The sequence below is a fragment of the Triturus cristatus genome, chromosome 5_1 (genome assembly GCF_964204655.1).
Source record: "Triturus cristatus chromosome 5_1, aTriCri1.1, whole genome shotgun sequence".
Taxonomy (NCBI): Eukaryota; Metazoa; Chordata; class Amphibia; order Caudata; family Salamandridae; genus Triturus; species Triturus cristatus.
The window spans coordinates 179475127-179501155 of NC_140587.1; the positions used below are offsets into that span (position 1 = coordinate 179475127).

Below are 26029 nucleotides of genomic sequence, written 5' to 3' on the forward strand. Positions count from 1 at the left end.
GCACACAGGAATTGTTTTTAGATATTTAATTTGTGATGGTGTTATTGTGATTTTCACTTGTAGGAAAGGGGTACATAGTATTTTAAGATTTGAAAAGATCATAAAAAATATAGTAATATATTTAAATAAAATAAAGGAATTTTTTTTAGTTTTTTTCAGGTATTGCTGAAGAGCAGTGACCAAATTTTAAGATGCCTACAAAATCCAGACTAAGGAAAAACCACAAAAAAAATCTATATTTGAAGACAACTGGAGGACCTAAGTTAGTTGGAGATGCTCATGTTGGGAAAAAGAAAAAGTCTTCTGGTAAGCAGACAAAAGATTTTTTAAACAAAATCTTCAAAAAAAGGAAAAATGTACAAAATGTCTGTACTGGAAATAATGTTTTAAATAGAAAACAACAGGAAAAAATTGAGCATTTAGTTAATGCAAATATACCTTCAGAAACAATAAAGATTAACTTAAACAGAAAAACAGCGTTTAAAGAGATTCGTAGAAAAATGTTTCAGAGAAGAGTTATGTCCAATTTGATAAAGGATGTGAAGAAATATAAGAAAAAAGCAAAATTTTATAAGAGAAAAAAAGAAATTGAAGCCATTGTAGCAAAGGCTTTAGAATTAAAAAGGAAACTATTCATTTTAATTTTGAACAGGATGCGTACATTAGATAAAATGGTCAATGTACTGAAATCACAAAGCAAAAGGAAAAGACTAGTGAAAAGAACAAACTTTTGTAAAGTGTTTTTAGGGGAATGGATGCATAGTTCAAGTAGTGAACCTTTTTTTAATGAAGAGAGTTATCTTCAAAGTAATAGTTTGCTGCATGCAGTTGACACCAGAGGTCGTGCTTATGAAGTGAAAAATGGTTGTATAATGGAGAAGGAGAAAATGGTTCCAAGAGATGAGGAACAAGTGATGGCGGATGAGGCTATGGGGAAACGTCCTAAAGCCCCAGTGTATACTTGGAATTGTAGTAGTATTTGCACTGTGCGTCAGGAATCTATTGATAAATTTCATGAGTTTCTACGAGAATATAGTAAAAAAAAGTGTAAAACAGAAGATTAAGGTGCTTCAAAGTCTAGATCCATGCAGAGTGAGAGAGAATACTGGTTTGCAGGGACATTCTCTGGCTTGTCTATCTAGAAAAGTGTGTAAAAGTGTTTTTCATCATTTTAGGATGCTGGCTGTTCATCATACTGAAATGAGAAAGTTTGTGAGACGATTGTATTTTGCTAAAAGTCCAGTAATAAAGTTAGATGAATTGAATAGGGCTCTGTTCCGTGGATCGGTATCAGATGTAGAGAAGGTTACTGATGAAATTCAGTTTAGTTACTTTGGTCCAGAACAAGACAGTGCAGGTAATGACACAGTTATTGAGGAAGAAGTGGAAGAGAATGTAGAACCCTCTGTAAGTAAGAAATTTAATGATCACATGACAAAATTTGCAATAATCTCTAACGAAAGACCAAATATTACTTGTATTTGTTGCCGCAGAACTCATTATAAAAAACAAACCAGGAATGTTGATCTCTACAGAAAAAGTGAAAATGAAGATAATTATAAGTGGAAGGATTTTGCCACATATATATTTCTTGAAAATTGTTTTGAATTGGGTGTAGATCAGCGTATTTGTAAATATTGTTATAATAAGTTAGAAGAAAATAGAATGCCGACCAGAGCTGTACATAATAATTTAGAATTGGATGCTATTCCTGCCGAACTTTCTGAATTAAATACATATGAGTTTATACTCATTCAATGTGTTCATCCGTTCCAGACCATAGTACGTATGGAGCCCAAAACTGGTAAATTACCTCCTTCAGATTTACTGAGAGGTTTAAAAGGTAGAGTGGTGTATTTGCCCTTGGATTTGAAAAAAAATATGGAAACTATTGATGCAGATACTTTGGAAACTGAACCATTAGTTATTCTGGTTAATGGTGTACCTACAAAGAATAAGAAGATTTGGCAGGAGCTGGTAGATGTACGGAAAGTACAAAGAGCAAATTTGTATTTAAAAAGGAATAACAAATGGTATGAATCAATTTATATAGAAGAAGAAGAAGAAGATTTACAAGAAGACACAGAAACACCAACTGGACAAATTGAAAAAGTGGACAAGTCAAAGGAAGAAGAAATTTATGAACATTTTAGCATACATCCTCTTCATTCAAAAGAAGTTATGGGAGACACTATTGATCTGTTTCAGATGAAGAAAGCAAAAGGAACTCCTGTGAGTGTATGGGAGGAGAGCTTGGAAGCTCGATGTTTTCCCCAGCTGTTTCCTACAGGAAAAGGAGGACGATACGATGAACGTCCAGAACAGATTCCAGCTTCTGAGTATCGGACTACAAGACTATATGCAGAAGATCCAAGATTTCGACAAAGTATTCCTTATTTGTTCCATCTTTTATTTGAAAGCGACTTGTCTGCATTATCTTATGCAGTAAATCACATTTTAAAAAGTGGAGTACATTTACAAAATGTGTCTGCTAAGGATTTTATGGAGAAAGTGCAGCACCGAGATGATCATTTGGAAACACAACTGATCAATCTGATGGCTTGTCAGCGTGGGACCAATGAATATTGGTACCGACGCCATGGTGAATTAAAATGCACGTTAGGGAATTTAGGAACTCCAACATGGTTCCTTACCCTAAGCTGTGCCGAGTACGCTTGGGATGATTTACTGGATTTTCTACGAGAGGCAAATTCAAACATTAAAAACATCGAATACAAGACAGCAGGAGAACTGTGCTCATTGGATCCGGTTAATGTTTGCAGATATTTCAATCATAGATTTGAGGCTATGATGTCCTTCATCTGCAATTATAAAAATCCACCTCTTGGAGAAGTTGTGGATTTCTTTTGGAGAAAAGAGTACCAAGCAAGAGGTGCTCCTCATATTCATATGCTGTTGTGGATCAAGGATGCCCCAAAGTTTGGTACAGATACTGATGAAGCAGTGTTATCTTTCATTGAAGAATATGCAACATGTGCTATACCTAAAAGCACAGAAGAGAAAAGGTTAAAGGAGCAAGTTTTACGTTTTCAAAGTCATCGGTGTGGAAAATACTGTCGACGGAAATACAAGAGCAAAGATAAATTCTACACTAAATGTCGATTTGGATTTCCTAGACCTGTTCTTTCAAAAGGAAGAGTAAACAGTTTTATGTCAGCTGTGAGACATACTATTACAAGAAAATCACCTAAGAATACCTACAACCTAAAAAGAAAAGAAGAATCCAAAAATATAAATGACTACAACCCAGTCATTTTATCCATGTGGAATGCTAACATGGATATACAGTATGTAGCTGACAATTCTATTGCTGTTGCTCGATATGTAACGTCTTACATTACTAAATCAGAAAAAACTGAATTGAAAGAAATGTGGGAAGAGATTTCTCACGAGAAGACTGTCAGTAAGAAGCTATACAGTTTCAGTTTAAAGATGTTATCGCATCGAGAAATTGGATCCTACGAATGTTCAGATAGGTTATCTTCTGCAAGTCTCTACTCGAAATCAAGAAGAATAATTTGGGCAAGTTTAGGCCTTGCAGCAATGAGAAATCGGGTACTGAAATCTGTTGGAGAAATTGAATATTTGGCCGAGAATCACCCAGAAAGTACAGATATTTTGAAATCAAACATGTTGGACACATATTACCCAAAGAGAAGTCTTCATCTAGAGAACATGTGTCTCTATGAAGTGCTGCAGAACTACATTTATTCACGGAAAGCCACAGAAGACATCAACAATGGAAAATATAAAGTCATTGGTGAGGAAGGATGTTTGGTGAAGCAAACAAAAGGAAGTTTGATAAATCACCGGAAGCTGAGTTGCGACACTACTGACAAAAAGGAATTTTACTACTTGGCTCTTTTACAGCTGTTTAAACCATGGCGTTCAGAGGACGAACTACTGGGAGAATTTCAAAGCTATGAAGATTCCTTTAATGCTTGCAAAGACAGCATAGAATGCAGTACTTTCACAAATTATGTGCAAATGTTAAATGAAGAAATTGAACAGGAAACTACAATTGCAGCTGAAGTAGCTAGAGACAGTTCTCAAGACAGCCAAAGTTCTGGAACACTCAGTCAAGATCCCCTAGGACAACCAATCGTTGAAAATGAAGCTGCAATAGCTATGACTGAAGTGGAAACGGCTATGAATCAAGCTCAAGAAGAATTAATAGACTTACCAAATTTGGAAAGACAACTGAATGAAGAGCAGCAACAAATTTTTGAAGAGATCAGAAACAAAATTGATCACGGATTACTACATGAAAAAAAAGAGTGCTCATGCACATCATTTCAACCAATCAGGATGTATGTAAGCGGACAAGCTGGAACTGGAAAAAGTTTCTTAATAAAAGTCATCAGAAGCTACCTACAGCAAAAAACGGATTCAACTTTGTCTTGTGTGGTTACTGCTCCAACTGGGTTAGCAGCATATAACATAAAAGGAATCACCTTACATTGTTTGCTAATGTTACCAGTGGAGCATGAGAACAAAATACAATACCACAAGCTAACTGGAGAAGCATGCTTGGAAGTTTCAAGAGTGTTGAAGAAGATGCAAGTTCTCATTATTGATGAGGTGAGCATGGTATCAAACTTAATGCTTGCCTTTGTGCATTTAAGAATGCAGCAAATTCTAAGGACAGACTATGACGTGTTATTTGGTGGAAAACATGTCATAGTTTTTGGGGATCTTCTACAGCTTACTCCAGTTAAAGGACAACCAGTATTTAATACTGTGACACATGAAGACACAAAGAAGTCATTGGGAAGCATTGGTAATGCAAATATTTGGTCCTTCTTTGAGTACAAGGAACTTACTACTAATATGAGGCAAGCAAACGATGAAGAATATGGAAGTATTCTGAAAGATATCAGAGTTGGACTACTCACTGAAGCTGGCACGAAAGCATTACAGAGTCGGTTGCTACACAATTTATTCCCAAAGGAAGAAATAGTTGCAGAGAAAATATACAAGAAAATTGCAGAAAAGAAAAGTGTAATCTGCTTAATGCCAACTCTACGTGAATGCTCAATATTCAATGAGGAACTTTTGAAATTGGAAAAGGAAGAGATTAGGAAATTGGAAGCAGTGGACAAAATTCAGCATGAAAGAATTACTATGACATTAACAGGCAAACTGAAAAATAAATTGGATTCACTAGAGAAGAACATTTCCAAAACTGCTGGATTCGAAAAAAATCTATATGTTTGCATGAACTGTAGAGTATTTTTAAGGAGAAATTTGGATGTTGAAAAAGGTTTAGTGAATGGAGCTATGGGAAGAGTTGTGGGTTTTATTAATTACCAGAAAAAAGATGGAATTGAATGTTTAAAAATAAAATTTGATCAGATAGAAGAAGTTATAGACATTTGTCGTTGTACAGTTCGTTTCATGCTTGTGAAAGACTTATATGTACGTAGGAAGCAGTTTCCGTTTTCTCTAGCATATGCTGTAACTATTCACAAGTCTCAAGGATTGACTGTAGATTGTGCTTTTGTGAACATTGGTTCAACTGTGTTCAAAGAAGGTATGGCTTATGTTGCTTTGTCACGAGTGAAAACATTATCTGGTTTATTTATGATAGACTTTGATGACTCAAAAGTTAGTGCTGATGCAAATTGTGTAAAGGAGTATAATAGATTAAGAAGAACCTATGCTCCTCATTTAGGTCAGTATCCTGTGTTGGAAAAAAGTGTTGTTTCTCGAAAAAGGAGAATTGAGAATATCTGTAATGAGGATGTAGAGAGGAGAAAACAAAAGAAGACTGATGTAATTGCAAGCAAAAAGAAAAAGGAAAATGTTGAAGAGGTTGTTGGTTGTCATTTTGAAAATAGCTCTGGTGTCAACTGCTACGCTAATGTAGTGCTGAATGTTGTATTTTATCTTGAAAGTTTGCAAGAGCAGATAATAGTAAATCAGAGAAAAAGATTCTGTTCTGAGTTGAGTCTCCTTTTTGAAAAGCTGAGTAATGATAAAACTGAAATAGAAAGTGCAACTGAAATTAGAAAACTTTTAGATGTATGTTCAGGATGTACACAGTTTTCTCAAAATGTACAGCAAGACGCACATTAATTTTTGATGTATTTTCTTCAGGTTCTGGAAGAAGAAGGGGTACACATTGAAAATATGTTTGGTCTCTCTTATAAATGGGAACATAGTTGTGAAAACTGTTTCAATACATGTGGCTCTAATGTTGATTCTGAAAGGTTTATTTATTTAACATTGCCAGAGAGTAAAACAGTCACTTTTGCTAAATTAGTTAAAGATGCTAATCATAGCATGGAATGCGGTGAGTGTAAATCTGACATGTTTTCAACGTTAATTTTAAAGGAATACGGACAGTATGTAATTTTAATGATGCAACGATGTAGAGCTGATGGTTCAAAATTAGATACTTTAATAAAGAAGTTTACAGGACAGCAATTATCAATTTCAGGAAAAACTTTTGTAACAGTTGCAATAATTTTCCATGAAGGACCTACTGTAACTTCTGGTCATTACACAGTTTATCTAAAATGTGAAAAAGGCTGGACAATGTGTAATGATTGTCAATTGGTTTTTAAGCAACGTTTGCCTTTTTATTTAGCAAATTCCTATCTAATCTTCCTGAAACCAAAATTTTAGTGAGAATTGGCAACATCTGTACCAATCAATTTTACCATTTTATTGGATTACCATTGGAATTTTCAAATAAAAAGATTTTTCAAATTACCATTTGGCCTAAAGGAAAGGTAACCAATTGTATTGTGGACTTATTTAATTCCTAATTAATCTTTCGGAAACCAAAATTTTAGAGAGAATCGGTAACATCTGTACAATTTAAATTTTGGAATTTTATTGGATTACCATTGGAAATTTAATCAAAAAAGATTTTTAAAATTACCATTTGACCTAAAGGAAAGGTAACCAGATGTATTGTGGACTTATTTAATTCCTAATTAATCTTTCGGAAACCAAAATTTTAGAGAGAATCGGTAACATCTGTTCAATTTAAATTTTGGAATTTTATAGGATTACCATTGAAAATTTAATCAAAAAAGAATTTTAAAATTACTATTTGGCCTAAAGGAAAGGTAACCAGATGTATTGTGGAGTTATTTGAGATATATTATTTTTGTGATTATGCTTCTGAAACAAAATTGTCAGACGGTATTTTTTAGAAATAGTTATTGTTATTAGATGATATTTTTTTTGAATATTTTGCATTTCTATAATGTTATGTTTAAGTGAGAAGAGATTCTGGGCTTTTTTAAAACAATCTTTGAGATTGTTATTTTTTTTTTGCCCGCTTTTAAGTGATGAATGCAATTGCTTTCACGATTAATAGTGAAATGCAATATATTCTGAAAACAGCAAAAAAATGGCAAAAAATTGTTTTTGGAAAAAATGTAAATACGTGTACTGTATTATAAAATGTTTTATTTAATATTAATACTTTTTTCTTTTTTTTTCAGATTGAGAAAGAAAATTTTCGAAAAATAAAACCATTTTTTCAAGCAATTTCAATTAAATTTAAATTGATAATTAAATTTTTGGGTGGGTCAGGTAAGTCAGAAATTAGATGGTCCCTTTTTTCCACTTCTCCTCAAACAGATTTTCAGTATTTCGTTATTAGTCCCTCAAAGACCTTGTAATGTGATAGTTGTTTTTTAGTGTTTTTAAAAAATAAAAAAATAAAAATACGCTTACCGTACGCGTACGGTAAAAAAAAAAAAAAAAAGTTTTAAAGAATTTTTTTTAAAAAAGTTGAGAGGTAAGGTTGGCTCTTAAAAGAGCCGTTGTGTTCATGCAGGGACAGAGGAAAGGAAGAATGGGAATATTAGCTGGTAGGACAAATGTGCTGGTCTATTCTGTTGTTAATTAGGGGAACACTGGTCTCCCCACGAACAATTAGACCATGGCAATTTGAGCACCGCATTGTAACCCTCGCAAATCGGTGGTTCGTTTCCAGAGGACCAGAAAAAGGTAAATCTGCCCCCACAGATGAAGGGCTCAGCTGAGCTGCCGAAAATGGACTCGGCTGAGCTGCTGTGGATGTGCTTGCACGACTTACTGAAGGGTTTTCTCTAGTATGTCGAGCATGTGTCCTAGGGTGTACATCCTCAAGGTGTCTCAACATAGTGTGATTCCCAAAGGAATACTTCTTGTTGGGATTACCTCTAGAAAGTACACGCTGGCACAGCTTGCAAGTCACCAAAGCAGCATTAACTTTTTTCTCGCCCTCAGGAAAAGTAAAATACTCCCATATAAAAGAGCTCTTCTGTTTCCTCTTTCTCTGCCTGATGGTGGTGCTGCTAGCCTCACTCTCAGAAGAAGAGTGCTGGTCTGCCATCGTATCCCAAAGACAAGTCAGCTCCTTCTCCTAAGGGATCACAAGCAGAAATGAGGGGAATGGGTGTGGTGTAGGAGAGTTCTAGAACTGAAAGTACTTTAAACCAATCAAAAGTTTTGTTTCTTGGTCACATGACCCACCGTGCGTGTACGTTACGCTTACGGTGCGCTTACGGAGCGCTTACGGAGCGCTTACGGTAAAAGTACGCATGCGCGTATAAAAGACACGCGCACGCGCGCATGCGCATAACAGGCACGCCCCAACACTTCCGCGTAACGTGCGCGTGTAGCGTTTGCGCTTACGCGCCGCGTACGCAGTACGCACAACTATGTAAATTGCGTAACCATACGCAAAAAGAGTAGAAATATTACGTACATTACGCAAAACGTACGCTTACCGTAAGCTTACCGTACGCGCACGTAAAAAAAAAAAAAAAAAAAAGAATCACTATGTTATACTAATATATCTTACCTGTTGGGTAAAAAAAAAAAAAAAAAAAATTTCGCCGAATTTTTTACATTTAAGCATAGTGTTTAAAGAGAATATAAAGTAAAAAAAAAATGTTAAAAACCTTGCAAATAAAAAAAAAATCACACGTTTAATATAAGAATTTGTATTTAAAAAACAATAACAAATCACTGAAAAAACCATGGGTTTCACACACGTTATAGGTAAAAGTTAGCATTTAAAAAACCATACAAATTCACTGAAAAAACCATGGGTTTCACACACGTTATAGTTAGGAATTAGCATTTAAAAAACCTTGCAAATTCAGTGAAAAAACCATGGGTTTCACACACGTTATAGTTAGGAATTAGCATTTAAAAAACCTTGCAAATTCAGCGAAAAAACCATAGGTTTCACACACGTTATAGTTAGCTGGACATTTCAGTCGTAAAAAACCAATGAAATTCCCCCGTTATAGTTAGTTAAGCTAACTATAACTCGCGCACCCGCAATCCACTGCTGATGACGTCACATATTACATCACTCATGACATGGTCAGTGACATCACTCATGACATCACTGATGACATCTCAAATGACATCACTGATGACATCATCCTTGTGACAGAGTGGCAGACCTCCTCTCACCCTAATATAACCTTTGAAACACACATTCAAAAATAGAGACTAAAATTTTCAAAAAAATGGACATACCAATACCAGTTACAACAACCTCTTGAGTAATTCTAAGATCCACATACACATACACTCATTCACCAACAGTCCTGTACAGTCACTCATACATGTACTCACTCATCATATGTACTCATACACCTATACATCCTGCTACACAATGCCACTCATCCACAGAGTTACTGACACACATACTCACTCATGAAAATAAAGAATCAAACATAGAATTATTTGCATATACAGTTATACACACACCACCACACTTACTTCTACGGAAACTTACACATACTTAGTCTTTTAAACAATCACTTATAGAAACACATACTTATTCATACAGGAACTCTTTCAGTCTCTCACTCTCACATATACTCACTTATATACACCAATAGTCACATATACTAGTTTAAAACATATATAGTTACTCATAAAGACACTATTGAGACAGTCATTCACTCACTAACACACCCATACACACACTCATCCACCCATACAGTCCTGCACACATGCTGTCTTCAACACATACAAACAGTGTGTCACTCATTCATGCACCTATGCACTACATAATACCCCCCACCGAACCATACAGACACTCAGACTGATACTCAAAAAACCAACTAAGAACCTATATAGACACCCATGTAGCTACTCACCAACCCATGCAGCCACTTATACACAAAGTGAGAGACTGATATAGATATTTACATATTTAAACATTACTCACAAAGCCATGTATTCACTAAGATACACTTAATCAGTCAGTTATACAATCAATTTTTCAAAAACAAATCATCCATTTAGACACTTATATACCCATTTATTCTTCCATCGTCCTTGAGATATACATATATAAAACATATTTAATTTTCAGAAAAATACACATTCACTGGATGATGTCATCAGTGATGTCATTTGAGATGTCATCAGTGATGTCATGAGTGATGTCACTGACCATGTCATGAGTGATGTAATATGTGACGTCATCAGCAGTGGATTGCGGGTGCGCGAGTTATAGTTAGCTTAACTAACTATAACGGGGGAATTTCATTGGTTTTTTACGACTGAAATGTCCAGCTAACTATAACGTGTGTGAAACCTATGGTTTTTTCACTGAATTTGCAAGGTTTTTTAAATGCTAATTCCTAACTATAACGTGTGTGAAACCCATGTTTTTTTTCACTGAATATATTTTATATATATACCTTGAGTGGATCTCTTTTCATTTGATCATTTCAGAGATTATAGACTGGTAAAACAAGCTGCTTTACATTCCTTCAAGACTTAGCCTGAAGGCTGCTCTCCTTAGCTACCACGAGGATAGCTGTCAATAAAGGTTGTCTTTAACTTATCATCAATAAGGGTTGTTTGGACTGGTACAAGGTGCCCACTATAACTAGTGGACAGCATATACCAGGCCAACTTCTCACACACTGCAAAAAGAGAGGGGAAATCCTGAGAGAAAATGGCTCTCTTTAAAGGATTTCCCTTCCCCTATAACGTGGCTCACCTGGCATGATGTCTCCACTTCTCAATAGTGAGCGATGTGCTTGCTCTCACTGCAGTCCAATTAAAAAAAACAGAAAACGGACTACCTTTGTGAGGCCCGAAAATACAGCCCGATAGAGATCAGTTTCGAGGCCCCCTAAAAATAACTGCTGGTGCTCAGACCCGGACAGACCCGGCCCACTTAAAGCCCTGCTTGTTATCCCAAAACACCCACATACATATGACTTTTGATTATCTGCAGCTGCTTATGTGGTGCGAGGTGAAAACCTCAGGGCTCTGACAGACACCCAGTGCGATCTTCTGCAGTTTCTTACATGGGTCACACTTTGAAACTCACTTACAACTAACAAACTTACCTAATGCGTATGGGCAGCCTTCTCTAGTGACCTGCAGAGACTCACAGAGTGAACGGTGATCCCTGAATGATCACAGCTATCCCTTCTCCAGGGACCCATGGAGGCCCACAGAGTAAACTGTGATCCCTGAATGATCACAGATGTCCCTTCTCCAGGGACCCATGGAGACCCACAGAGTGAACTGTGATCCCTGAATGATCACAGATGTCCCTTCTCCAGGGACCCGCGGAGACCCACAGAGTGAACTGTGATCCCTGAATGATCACAGATGTCCCTTCTCCAGGGACCCATGGAGGTCCACAGAGTGAACTGTGATCCCTGAATGATCCCAGATGTCCCTTGCCCTCTTCTAGGAGGCGCAACTAACCTGTGACCCCTAAAATCTGATTTAAATGCCTTGTATTCCTTTGTTGGAATCATTGTATGACTTCGTTAGTGAACTCTGATATCCACTCACATACCTTGTGCTCTTGGACAACCATTTATGTGGGACCCGCAGGGTGCCTTTGACCCCTCCACACCCAAAGACACTGCATCTTCTATTAGACTCCAGTAGTGTATACCCTTGTGAATCCTGAACACCCACACACATACCTTGTGCTCTTCTGCAGCTTCCTGTATGGGTTACACTGAATGACTAGTCACCTCTGAACACTTGCACACATAGCTCCCGCTCTCAGGCTGCCTCCCTGATGGGGCTCACAGAGGGACTTTGTGATCCCTGAATTTCCAGACATACCCTGTGACCTTCACGTGTCGTTCCAGAACACCCACACACACACACACCTTGTGCTCCTTAGCAGGTTCCTCAATGGGGCTCACACTGAGACTATGCAATCCATAAATATCCACAGACGTACATTGTACTCCTCTGCAGCCTCCTCTACAGGACTCTCTAAGTGATTTCTATGGTCCTTGGACTCCCGGCACACCAAACATATCATCATCTGATCCTCTGCACAGAACAGCAGCAGTGCCTGGTTGTGTTTCTCACACAGATTCTCCTCCGGGGCCCTCACGGGGGGCAGATGAAGCTGTTTTAACATTTCCACCATGTTCCCCAGTTGCCTGTTGGGTCGGAGGTTTCTCCTAGAAGATGTTGCCCTGCACTCAGGACAGGGGAAGTTTCCATCTCTTCCCTCCCAGCTCTGAGTGATGCAGGAGCGGCAGAAGTTGTGTCCACAATCGATCATCACCGGATCAGTAAAATATTCCAAACAGATGGAACAAGTGGCCTCTTCCTTGAGGTCCCCGAGCTGAGCTGCCGCCGCCATGATTCAGAGATGCAGGAAGTAAAGTTAAGTTTCAGTTTCTCTCTGTGTGTGAAGTGGGTGTGTCTGTGCGTCTGCCCCTCTCTGGCTGCGCTGGGACTTCCGGGTTCATGTTACAGTCAGAGCAGGGAACTGCCTCTTCTGCTGCGTGTGATTTACCTCTGGGGTTGACACCATTTACGATTCTATGTCAGTCCACGGAGGCTCCGATTATGCTTCTCTTTGCTTTACTGCAAAAACACAGCAGCCAATTAAACAACTTTAAACTTCAGCATACCCCGGAAGTACAACCCCCTCCATAGTATGCACCAATCACTATCAGTACTTAGTATATATAGTCTGACAATCGCGACATCACTTCCTCTTTCTTTCCTGCTGCAGCAGCAGATAAGTGCCTTTCCATTTACTTTTATGGTATGTGGTAAAGAACGTGGGGAGGTTTATATGTACAATTGTTTTTACCGTTGGTAGCAATATTGGTTTTCCGAGTATATATGCATTGTTCACGCTGTTGTGCCTTTGTGCTCATGTGAGAAAGCTTTCCGCGATGTTTCTGGGTTGCGGTTCGTCAGGAGACGACGCGTAATGGTGGCGCGCGCTCGGGTGTTTGTTTAGGTTACGCGGGCGTCGCTAGGGGGCGGTGGAGAAGGAGGAGGCAGACACGACACGCTCGTGCTCAGAGAGCGGTCGCGTCGTTGCCCCGGACGCTGTACGAGTGCGCGGAGAGCCGTTTTCTTCTCATTATGAGTTAACGGCCCTTCGCGCATAACGTATTGTGACTACATAAATCTCTGGCCTCGTAAAACGAACGCTGACCGGAGCGTGTTACCGGAATAGAGCTTTGCTCTAGGGGAGTTGAAAAGGGGTTCTCCTTCCACCTTGAACAGTTTTTGCAGAACTTTAACTTGAGTTTCGTTTTTTGGTGTAGTTTTGAGGAAAGTTCTGACAGACCCCTGGGCTGCTCCCCCCCTTGAATCTCCTCCAGACCTCTCTGCTTGCAGCAATGGCGTACTACGCCGAAGAGGATAATCAGTGGGTAGAGTGCGAAGAATATGAGAAATGTGAGGAGCCTGAACAATTGGAGGAGAATTTGGTTGAAGCCCTGGATACCCACGTCCAGGGTTCAGTTAACAAAGCCTTGAAGCCTTTTACTAAACCTCTCCATAATTACGGCAAGAGAAAGATGAAAACTCATCATAGTGGCGCGGAGAATTCCCATTCTTCAGCCAAGGTTTTGGCGCGCATGGCCAGAAACGTCATGAAAGACCATGGGCCCGATTCACAGAACAAACTTAAGACAAAATCCTAAACTTAGTACCATTTTGGTATTCACAGAATGCACTTACTACTTCTGGTATTCACAGAATGAACTTACTACTTTTTCGATTCACAGAATAAACTTACTACTTTTGCTATTCACAGAATGGATTTACGACTACTAAACTTACGTCCGCACTCGGGCCGGAAATTCCGGCCCGGAGGCGGAGCTTCCGGCCCGGAGGCGGGGCTTCCGGCCCGGAGGCGGGGCTTCCGGACCATAGGTGGAGATTTTGACCATGGCTAAATCTCCGCCACTGGCCGGAATCCCCACCTTTGGGCCGGAAGCTCCGCCTCCGGCCCGGAAGCCCCGCCTCGGGGCCGGAAGCTCCGCCTCCGGGCCGGAAGCTCCGCCTCCGGGCCGGAATTTCCGGCCCGAGTGCGGACGTAAGTTTAGTAGTCGTAAATCCATTCTGTGAATAGCAAAAGTAGTAAGTTTATTCTGTGAATCGAAAAAGTAGTAAGTTCATTCTGTGAATACCAGAAGAAGTAAGTGCATTCTGTGAATACCAAAATGGTACTAAGTTTAGGATTTTGTCTTAAGTTTGTTCTGTGAATCGGGCCCCATGGCTCTATGGCTGCCTATTCCTCAGACGAATCTTTTCCGACTACCGCAGACACTTCGGATTCGGAGGTGGAGTCGGTGAGGCCCAAAAAGAAATCTAAAAAGTCAAAACATACGGCATATAAGCCTGATGACAGCCAGGCTCCCAAAAATTTGTTATTTGACCCCCAGAGCCTTATACATCCTCGGTCCACTGAGTGGGTACCGTGTCCGGAGGTGGCCCATTATGTGGGGACAAACCTACGACAGGGTTTTGAGAAAGAGGTGCGCGCCACCTTAAGGTCCGAGTGCCCCAGACCCTCACTGACGGGCAAAGTGGCCGACACACCAGAGTTGGATCCGAACATGGCTACGTGTATGCGAAAATTTGCGAAGGATCCTAAAAAGGGTTTGGATAGAGCCTGGCGGGGGTGCCAGGATAAACTGTTGGATGTGTCAGGTCCTCTTACCAAAATTTTGGATGCGGCGGTTTCCGCCAAGAACCAGAACGTTCCGTTAGACACATCGGATGTGATGGAGTGGGCTCAATGGGCACTGTGTTTTCTGGGAAATGCCAATGTGGCGCTGTCAACAGAAGGAAGGCGGTCCTTCTTAATGCGCATTGATTCGCAACTGGCGGAGATGGCCACGACGGAGCCGGGCTCCCTAGCCAATGGCATGTTGTTTGGCGACAAATTTGTCAAGGAAATGGGCAAATACGTGGCAACGTTTTCGGCTCTCGACAAGGCGCAGGCAAACATCAAGAAGGTCTTCCACACTGGTGTTTTTGATAGGGCCGGACGCTCCAGAGGTCGCGGGTTCGGCCGAGGTTACAACCAGACCTCCCGAGGTGCTGAGCAAAGAGGCCGAGGTGGTCACAAACCGCAGTTTTACCCCTCCCGCAATCGGGGAGGACGTGGTCGAGGCCACAGAGGAGTTTACAGAGGGCAGCAAAATTCTGGAGACAGCTCCTATTCAGGTAAAGATTTTGAATACCATGGAATGCATGGTGGGAGGTCGCATTGCGGGGTTCCTTCACAGGTGGCAAGAGATTACGTTAGACCCTTGGGTTTTACAAACAGTACAGGGCTTCCAATTAGAGTTCTACGCCACTCCACAACAGAGTCAGGTGCCCGGTACCCTACATTTTTCCCTACAAGAACGGAGTTTCATCGACAGGGAGGTGGAAGCGTTACTACAAAAAGGCGCGATTGTGAGGTCTACCCCCCACAATCGGGGTTTTGTAAGCACTATTTTCTTGGTTCCGAAGAAGGACAAAGGGTTTCGCTTGGTGTTGAATCTCAGGGAGTTCAACGCTTGGGTGGTGTACCGCCATTTCAAAATGGAGGGTATCCATTTACTTCGGGACGTCCTTCTAGAACGCGATTGGCTAGTTCGCTTAGACCTGAAGGACGCCTATCTGGCGGTTCCTATATTCCCGCCACACAGACGGTTTCTCCGGTTTCGGTGGAGCGACCAGTGGTTCGAGTTTCCCGCGATGCCCTTTGGTCTGTCCTCCGCCCCTTAGTGTTTCACCAAACTCATGAGACCGGTGGTTCAATGGTTTAGAGAACGGGGCGTGCGTCTGATAATTTATCTAGACGACATTTTAATTATGGCGCAGTCGAAGGAACTCTTAGTGATACACCTTTCTTGGACAATCCGCCTGTTGCAGGAACTAGGTTTTCTGCTGAATCTAGAGAAGTCGGTGTTGACCCCATCGCAATCAATGGATTTCTTGGGATTTCAAATCAACTCTCTCACGAGTCAGTTATTGCTTCCTCTGAAGAAGAGAGTGGCAATCAGGAAGGAATTGAGGAGAGCGCTTGCCTCTCCGACAATATCGTTACGGAAGCTAGCCCGTCTGGTAGGCCTACTGGCTGCATCCATTCAGGCGATCTTTCCGGGGCCGTTGCATTACAGGGCCCTTCAGAGATTGAAAATTTTGCACTTACGCAAGGGTCTTTCGTATACGCAACAGATAACCCTTTCGGCAGAGGCTCGTACGGAGATCAATTGGTGGTTAGACCAAATGGATGCCTGGAATGGCAGGGCCATTTTCTCCTCCAGCCCGGACGTGGTGATAGAATCGGATGCCAGTCGATGGGGCTGGGGGGCTCGTTGCGGAACCTTGGAGACAGGGGGTCGGTGGTCCCAGGAGGAACTGAAATCGCACATAAATTGCTTAGAACTTCTTGCGAGAGCATTTGCGATTCGCACTCTGGCCCCTCAGAAGGTTTCTTGTTGTATTCTCCTCCACATGGGCAACGTATCAGCGGTAAGATACATAAATCGGCTCGGGGTACCAGATCTCGTCTCTTGGCGGAGATAGCCAAGGACTTCTGGCATTATTGCCTGGATCGTCGTCTGGTGGTGATGGCGGAATATATTCCCGGGTCATCCAACGTGATTGCCGACTGGAATTCACGGCATTTACAGGACAGCAGCGATTGGCAGCTGCATCCCAGCACGTTCAAGGCGTTGAACCTCAAGTGGGGCCCGTGTGTATTGGACCTGTTTGCGTCCAGACTCAACAATCAGCTTCCACGGTTCTACAGTTGGCGACCGGACCCTCTAGCGGTCGGCTCGGACGCCTTTCACCACTCATGGACGACGGGCATTCTATATGCCTTTCCACCATTTGCCATGATCCCAAGGGTGTTGGCACAAATTCGCAGACAGAAGGCAGAACTTGTGCTAGTTACACCTTGTTGGAAAGCACAGGCATGGTTTCCAACAGCCATGACATTGGCTTGTGCGCCACCGGTTCGACTTCAATCATTTCCGGACATTCTCATGGATCCGCAGGGGCTTCGACATCCGTTGGTGTTGCAGGACCGGCTGGTTCTCATGGCCTGCAGACTTTCAGGCGTCGCTGGCAGGTGCCGGGAGTTTCGCAAGATACTCTCTTTTTCTTATCCCAGGCTTGGGCACCTTCCACTCACAAATGATACGAATCTGCTTGGAAGCGATGGGTTAGTTGGTGTAGTGAGCGACAGAGTGATCCCGTGGGATCCGACATTCATCTGATTGTGAATTTTTGTCGGAATTAGCCAAATCTGGCTTGGCCTGCCGGACAGTGAATAATTTTAGATCGGCGATTTCGGCGGTACATCCGCATGTGGAAGGCAGACCAGTAGGGGAACACCCTTTGGTTTGCAAGGTGGTGCGCGGTATTCGTTTGGTGAATCCGCCTCAACCTAGGTACACCGTCCTTTGGGACGTTTCGGTGGTACTAAGATTTTTGAGGAACTGGCCGAATAATGAAGCTTTGTCTAGGAAGCAATTATCGGCAAAATTGACTGTCTTGCTGTGCCTAATCTCCTGTAGACGAGTGTCGGATGTGCGAGCCTTGGATTTGGCAGGTAGAGTATTTACTCCTTCGGGAGTTTCTTTTACAATCTCAAGACGTACTAAAACGCACTCGCTGTGTATTACATACCCTGCTTTTCTTCATCACAGTAAATTGTGTGTTGTCAAGTGTTTAAAGGTTTATGAGGATTGTACTAGGGAATTTAGATCTGATGTATCAGGACAATTATTAATTGCTCTTCAGAGACCTTTTCGCCCGGTCTCATCTGCAACCCTGGCCAGGTGGGTCACTTGGTTACTGGGTCTTGCGGGGGTGGATATTTCCATATTTGGAGCACATTCCGTTAGAGGAGCTATGGCCTCAAAGTCCTTTGGGGCGGGTTCCCGGTTGCAAGATATCATGGCTGTGGCGGACTGGTCGACTGATTCCACATTCAAAACGTTTTACCATAAACCTATTGTGGATGTAGCTTCGGTGGTGGTGGATCAACATTAAACTAGCATAATCGGAGCCTCCGTGGACTGACATAGAATGAAAAATTGTCTAGCAAACGCGACAAAGAATTTTCAATTCTATTAAGGACATGGAGGCGAGGATTATCCAACCCAAGCTTCGAGATTGATAACATTATTGTGCAATTGTTATAATGTTGTACCCACCCTGTAATCCTGTACATTGACTTCATCGCCAGTTTTGTATGGACGTTACGATGTCAGTTTCCATTCCAGGTGAACAGACCAAGCAACCTTGAGGTTCTGGAGTTTTGGCATCGGCAAGGATGATACGACTTGCCAGGGAGACTTTCCAGGTTGACTTAAGACAGAGGACAACATCTTTCGGAGATGAAGTTCGAGGTTCAAGTTTGGACGCACGTCGATGAGGAACTCGGTGGTCCAGTGTTCAACAGTCAAGTTTGTGGACTGTGTTTAAGTGTTTTCACGCAAAGAAAGAGGAAGTGATGTCGCGATTGTCAGACTATATATACTAAGTACTGATAGTGATTGGTGTATACTATGGAGGGGGTTGTACTTCCGGGGTATGCTGAAGTTTAAAGTTGTTTAATTGGCTGCTGTGTTTTTGCAGTAAAGCAAAGAGAAGCATAATCCTCGCCTCCGTGTCCTTAATAGAATTGAAAATTCTTTGTCGCGTTTGCTAGACAATTTTTCAGTCATGTGGTTATATTTCGAGGATCTGTAAGTGCAGAACTGGAGCTTGTATGTGGGTTTTTGTAAAATCATCTGTGTTATTTTTTACAGGCCAATTCTGCAAGTTTGCATATTAAAATCTTTTAGGAATCTCATAAACATTTCTAAAATACTTTCTAAAGTGATTTCTTCCTGTATTTGCATAAATTTTTGTTTGAAAGGCTGAAAAATACCAACTTTTGCTCGTTTATCAATGTTTTTACTGGCCTTTTGCTGGTCAGGCCGGTAAAATAGTAGTTTGTGTGTGTGGGAAGAATATATTGCTGCCTCTTATTGTCTGTTCTGTATGTAAAGGACGCTTACACTGCTGATGCCCTGATCTACCTATTCTGTGAGTGAGGGAAGTTTGCACTGCTGATGCCATGATCTACCTATTCTGTGAGTGAGGGAAGCTTGCACTGCTGATGTACTCATGTACCTATTCTGTGAGTGAGGGAAGTTTGCCTGCTGATGCCCTGATCTACCTATTCTGTGAGTGAGGGAAGCTTGCACTGCTAATGCACTGATCTACCCATTCTGTGAGTGAGGGAAGCTTGCAATGATGCTACCATGATATGCCTGTTCGTTTCTACCATGATATGCCTGTTCTGTTAGAGGGATGCTTGACCTGCTGTTTTCATGATATACCTGCTCTGTGAGAATGAAGCTTGCACTGCTCCCGCCCTGCTGTACCTATTCTGTGAGTGAGGAAAGCTTGCACTGCCGCCCAGCTATACCTATTCTGTGAGTGAGGGAAGTTTGCACTGCTGATACCTTGATGTACCTATTCTGTGAGTGAGGGAAGTTTGCACTGCTGCTACCATGATATACATGTTCGCTGCTAACATGATATACCTTTTCTGTTAGAGGGATGCTTGCACTGCTGTTCTCATGATATACCTGTTCTGTGAGAAGGAAGCGTGCACTGCTCCTGCCTGCTGTACCTGTTCATTGAGTTAGGGAAGCTTGCACTGCTGACACCCCGAAGTACCTATTCTGTGAGTGGAATAAGCTTGCACTGCTGATGCCCTTATGTACCTGTTCTGAGAGAGGAAAGCTTCTACTGCTGCTATTTGTGATTTACCTGCTCCGTAAGAGGCAAGCTTAGACTGCTAATGCCCTGATGTACCTATTCTGTGAGTGAGGGAAGCTCGCACTGTTGATGCCCTGATGTACCTGCTCTGCATATGAAGAAAGGTTGCAGTGCGGATACCCTGATGAACCTATTCTCTGAGTAAGGGAAGCCTGCCCTGTTGATGCCCAAATGTAGCTGCTCTGTAAGAGGCATGTATCTGTTATGTGAGTGAGGAAAGCTTGCACTGCTGATACCTTGATGCCCCTGTTCTTTGTTTGAGGAAAGCTTGCGCTGCTGATGCCCTGATGTAACTATTCTGTGAGTGAGGAAAGCTTGCACTGCTGATGGCCTGCTATACCTGTACTGAGAGAGGGAAGCTTCTACTGCTGCTAACTTGGTTTACTTGTTCTGTGAGAGGGAAGCTTGCAATGCTGATGCCCTGATGTACCTGTTCTTTGAGTGAGGGAAGCTTCCGCTGATGATGACATGATGTATCTGTTCTATGAGAGACAAGCTTAGACGATGATCACCAGATGTACCTACTTTGTGAGTGAGTGAAGCCTGCACTGCTGATGTCCTAATGTGCGTGCTCTGTGACAGGCAAGGTCAGACTGCTGACGGCCTGATGTATGTATTCTGTGAGTGAGGGGAGCTTGCATTGCTGATGGCTTGATGCCCTGATGTAACTGTTCTGAGAGAGGGAAGCTTTTACTACTGCTACCATGATATACCTGTTCTGTGAGAGGGAAGCCTGCACTATTTATGCCCTGATGTACCTGTTCAGTGAGTGATGGAATCTTGCATTGCTGATGTCCTGATGTACTTGCTCTGTGAGTGGGAGAAGCTAGCACTGATGATGCCCTGATCTACCTGTTCAGTGAGTGAGGGAAGCTTGCACTGCTGATGACCTGATGTACCTGTTCTCTCAGTGAGGGAAGCCTGAACTGCTGATGCCTTGATTCCCTGATGTAATTGTTCTGAGAGAGGGAAGCTTGTACTGCTGTTACCATGATATACCTCTTCTGTGAGAGGGAAGCTTGCACTGTTTATGCCCTGATATACCTGTTCATTGAGTGAGGGAAGCTTGCATTGCTGATGCCCTGATGTACCTGTTCAGTGAGTGAGGGAAGCTTGCATAGCTGATGTACTGATGTGCCTGGTCTGTGACAGGGAAGCTTTCACTGCTGCTCACGTGATATACATGTTCTGTGAGAGGCAAGCTTAGACTGCTGATGCCTGATGTACCTGTTCTGTGACTGAGGGAAGCTTGCATTGCTGATGACTTGACCTCCCTATTCTGTCAGGAAGAAAGCTTGCACTGCTGATACCCTGATGTACCTACACAATGAGTGAGGGAAGCTGTACCTGTTCTGGAAAGCTTAGAACTGCTGCTACCATGATAGACCTGTTCTGTGAGAGGGAAGCTTGCACTGCTGATGCCCTGATGTACCTGTTCTGTAAGTGAGGGAAGCTTGCACTGCTGATGCCAGGAATTCCCTGTCCTGTGTTTGAGGGGAAGCATGCACTTCTGATGCCCTGATATCCCTGTTCTGTGTTTGAGGGAAGCTTGCAATGCTGCTACCACGATGGACCTGTTCTAAGAGAGGGGAGCTTCTACTGGTGCTACCATGATTTACCTGTTCTGTGAGAGGGAAGCTTACTCTGCTGGTGCCCTGATGTACCTGATCTTTGAGTGAGGAACGCTTGCACTGATGATGGTGATATGTACCTGTTCCGTAAGTGAGGGAAACTTGGTCTGCTGATGAGTGGATGCACCTGTTCTGTGAGTGAGGGAAGATTGTACTGCTGATGCCCTGATGTACCTGTTCTGCTTATGATGGAACTCTGCACTGCTGATAACCTTATGCACCTATTCCATGAGTTAGGGAAGCCTGCACTGTTAATGCCCTGTTAACTGTTCTATGAGAGACAAGCTAAGATGGTGATCCCCAGATGTACCTAATCTGTGAGTGAGAGAAGCCTGCACTGCAGATGACCTGATGTACCTGCTGTGTGAGGGGCAACTTTAGACAGCTGATGTCTTGATGTACTTGCTCTGTGAATGAGTGACGCTTGCACTGCTGATGCCCTGATGTACCTGTTCTGTGTGTGAGAGAAACCTGCAATGCTGAAACCCTGATTTACCTGCTCTTTGAGTAATAAAAGATTGCAGTGCTGATGCCCAGATGTACCTACTCTGTGAGTGAGTGAAGTTTGCACTGCTGATACCCAGATGTACCTGTTCTGTCTGTGAGGTAAGCCTGCACTGATGAAGCCCTGATGTACCTGCTCTGTTAGTGAGGAACGTTTGCACTGTTGATGCCCTGATGTACCTGTTCTGCGTATGAGTGAAGCTTGCACTGATGATACTCAGATATACCTATTCTATGAGTGAGGGAAGCTTGCATTGTTGATGCTCTGATTTACCTGTTCTGTGTATGAGGGAAGTCTGCACTTCTGATGCCCTGATGTACCTGCTCTGTGAGAAGCAAACTCAGACTGCTGACGCTCTGATGTACCTATATTGTGAGTTACAGAAGCGTGCACTTCTGATGCCCTGATGATCCTGTTCCTAAAGAGGGAAGCTTGTACTGCTGCTACCATGATGGACTTGTTCTGTGAGAGGGAAGCTTGCACTGCTGATGCCCTGAAGTCCCTGTCCTTTTTTGAGGGAACCTTGCACTGCTGAAGCCCTTATGTCCCTGTTCTGTGTTTGAGGGAAGCTTGCACTGCTAATGCCCTGATGTGCCTGTTCTGTGAGAGGGAAGCTTGCACTGCTGGCACCCTGATGCACCTGGTCTTTGAGTGAGTAAATCTTTCACTGATGATGGTGATATGTACCTGTTCTGTGAGTGAGGGATACTTGGTCTGCTGATGACCGGATGCACCTGTTCTGTGAGTGAGGGAAGCTTGCATTGCTGATGCCCTGAAGTACCTGTTCAGTGAGTGAGGGAAGCTTGCATTGCTGATGTACTGATGTACCTGCTCTGTGAGTGGGAGAAGCTAGCACTGATGATGCCCTTATGTACCTGTTCTGTGAGTGAGGGAAGCTTCTACTTCTGTTATCATGAAGTACATGTTCTGTGAGAGGAAAGCGTGCACTGCGGTGCCCTGATGTATATATTCTGTGAGTGAGGGAACCCTGCACTGCTGATTTCCTGATGTACTTGCTCTATTGGGTGGGCAAGCTTGGACCACTGATGCCCTGATTTACCTATACAGTGAGTGAGGGAAGATGCACTGCTGATGCCCTGAGGTACCTGTTCTGTGAGTGAGGGAAGCTTGCACTGCTGATGCCCTGATGTACCTGTTCTGAGACAGGGAAGCTTTTACTGCTGCTCACGTGATATACATGTTCTGTGAGAGGCAAGCTTAGACTGCTGATGCCCTGATGTACCTGTTCTGTGACTGAGGGAAGCTTGCGTTGCTGATGACTTGACCTACCTATTCTGTCAGGAAGAAAGCTTACACTGCTGATACCTTGGTGTACCTATACTATGAGTGAGGGAAGCCTGCACTATTTATGCCATGAGGTACCTGTTCTTTGAGAGGTAAGCTTAGGCTGCTGTTGCCCTGATGTATACATTTTGTTAGTGAGGAAAGCCTGCACTGCTGATGTCCTGGTGTAGCTGCTCTGTGAGAGGGAAGCTTGTACAGCATCTACCATGTTGTACCTGTTCTCCGAAAGGGAAGCTTGCACTACTGATGCCCTGATGCACCTGTTTTGTGAGTGAAGGAAGCTTACACTGCTGATGTACCTTTTCTATGTGTGAGGAAAGATTGCACTGCTGATGTCATGATGTACCTATTCTATGCGGTAAGCTTGCACTGATGATGTTCTGATGCACCTGTTCTGTGTGTGAAGAAAGCTAACACTGCTGATGCTCTGACATACCTGTTCTGTGAGTTAGGGAAGCTTGTACTGCTGATGCCCTGATGTAACTTTTCTTAGAGAGGAAAGTTTGCACTGCTGATGCCATGCGGTACCTGTTCTGTATATGAAGGAAGCCTGCAATGCTGATGCCCTGCTGTACCTATTCTTAGTGAGGGAAGCTTGCACTGATGATGCCCTAATGCACCTGTTCTGCGTATGAGGAAAGCTTGCAGTGTTTGATGCCCTGATGTACCTGTTCTGCATATGAGTGCAACTTGCACTACTGATACCCTGATGTACCTATTCTATGTGTGAGGGAAGCCTGCACTGCTGATGCCCTGATATACCTGCTCTATGATAAGCAAATTCAGACTGCTGACACCCTGATGTACCTATTTTGTGAGTAAGAGAAGCATGCACTTCTGATGCCCTGCTGTACCTGTTCCGAAAGAGGAAAGCATGTACTGCTGCTACCATGATAGACTTGTTCTGTGAGAGGGAAGCTTGCACTGCTGATGCCCTGATGTACCTGTTCTGTAAGTGAGGGAAGCTTGCACTGCTGATGCCATGAATTCCCTGTCCTGTGTTTGAGGGGAAGCTTGCTCTGCTGATGCCCTGATGTCCCTGTTCTGTGTTTGAGGGAAGCTTGCACTGCTGATGCCCTGATGTAACTGTACTAAGAGAGGGAAGCTTCTACTGGTGCAACTGTGATTTTTACCTGTCCTCTGAGAGGGAAGCTTACTCTGCTGGTGCCCTGATGTACCTGGTCTTTGAGTGAGGAAAGCTGGCATTGATGATGATATTATGTACCTGTTCCATAAGTGAGAAAAACTTGGTCTGCTGATGACTGGATGCACCTCTTCTGTGAGTGAGGGAAGCTCGCACTGCTGATGCCCTGATGTACCTGTTCTGCTTGTGATGGAACTCTGCACTGCTGATAACCCAATGAACCTCTTCCATGAGGGAGGGAAGCCTGCACTGTTAATGCCCTAAGTTACCTGTTTTGTGAGAGACAAGCTAAGATGCTGATCCCCAGATGTACCTGTTCTGCTGATGACTGGATGCACCTCTTCTGTGAGTGAGGGAAGCCTGCACTGCTGATGCCCTGATGTAACTGCTGTGTGAGGGACAAGTTTAGACTGCTGATGTCTTGATGTACATGTTCTGTGAGTGAGTGACGCTTGCACTGCTGATGCCCTGATGTACCTGTTCTATGTGTGAGAGAAGCCTGCAATGATGAAGCCCTGATGTACCTGCTCTTTGAGTCATAAAAGCCTGCACTGCTGATGCCCTGATGTACCTGTTCTGTCTGTGAGGGAAGCCTGCACTGCTGAAGCCCTGATGTACCTGCTCTGTGAGTGAGGACAGCTTGCACTGTTGATGCCCTGATGTAACTTTTCTTAGAGAGGAAAGTTTGCACTGCTGATGCCATGCGGTACCTGTTCTGTATATGAAGGAAGCCTGCAATGCTGATGCCCTGCTGTACCTATTCTTAGTGAGGGAAGCTTGCACTGATGATGCCCTAATGCACCTGTTCTGCGTATGAGGAAAGCTTGCAGTGTTTGATGCCCTGATGTACCTGTTCTGCATATGAGTGCAACTTGCACTACTGATACCCTGATGTACCTATTCTATGTGTGAGGGAAGCCTGCACTGCTGATGCCCTGATATACATGCTCTATGATAAGCAAATTCAGACTGCTGACATCCTGATGTACCTATTTTGTGAGTAAGAGAAGCATGCACTTCTGATGCCCTGCTGTACCTGTTCCGAAAGAGGAAAGCATGTACTGCTGCTACCATGATAGACTTGTTCTGTGAGAGGGAAGCTTGCACTGCTGATGCCCTGCTGTACCTGTTCTGTAAGTGAGGGAAGCTTGCACTGCTGATGCCATGAATTCCCTGTCCTGTGTTTGAGGGGAAGCTTGCTCTGCTGATGCCCTGATGTCCCTGTTCTGTGTTTGAGGGAAGCTTGCACTGCTGATGCCCTGATGTAACTGTACTAAGAGAGGAAAGCTTCTACTGGTGCAACTGTGATTTACCTGTCCTCTGAGAGGGAAGCTTACTCTGCTGGTGCCCTGATGTACCTGGTCT

The 26029-nt window shown here is 42.9% G+C and overlaps 1 long non-coding RNA gene across 1 annotated transcript in view; it reads left to right on the forward strand.

Moving 5' to 3' along the window:
• Positions 1-18905, forward strand: part of LOC146830597 (uncharacterized) — a 55193-nt gene extending 36288 nt beyond the window's left edge. Inside the window, exon 2 of the long non-coding RNA XR_014961450.1 lies at positions 18531-18905. This is a non-coding gene — a long non-coding RNA (uncharacterized LOC146830597). The remainder of the gene's footprint in view (positions 1-18530) is intronic.
• The last annotated feature ends 7124 nt before the right edge of the window (positions 18906-26029 follow it).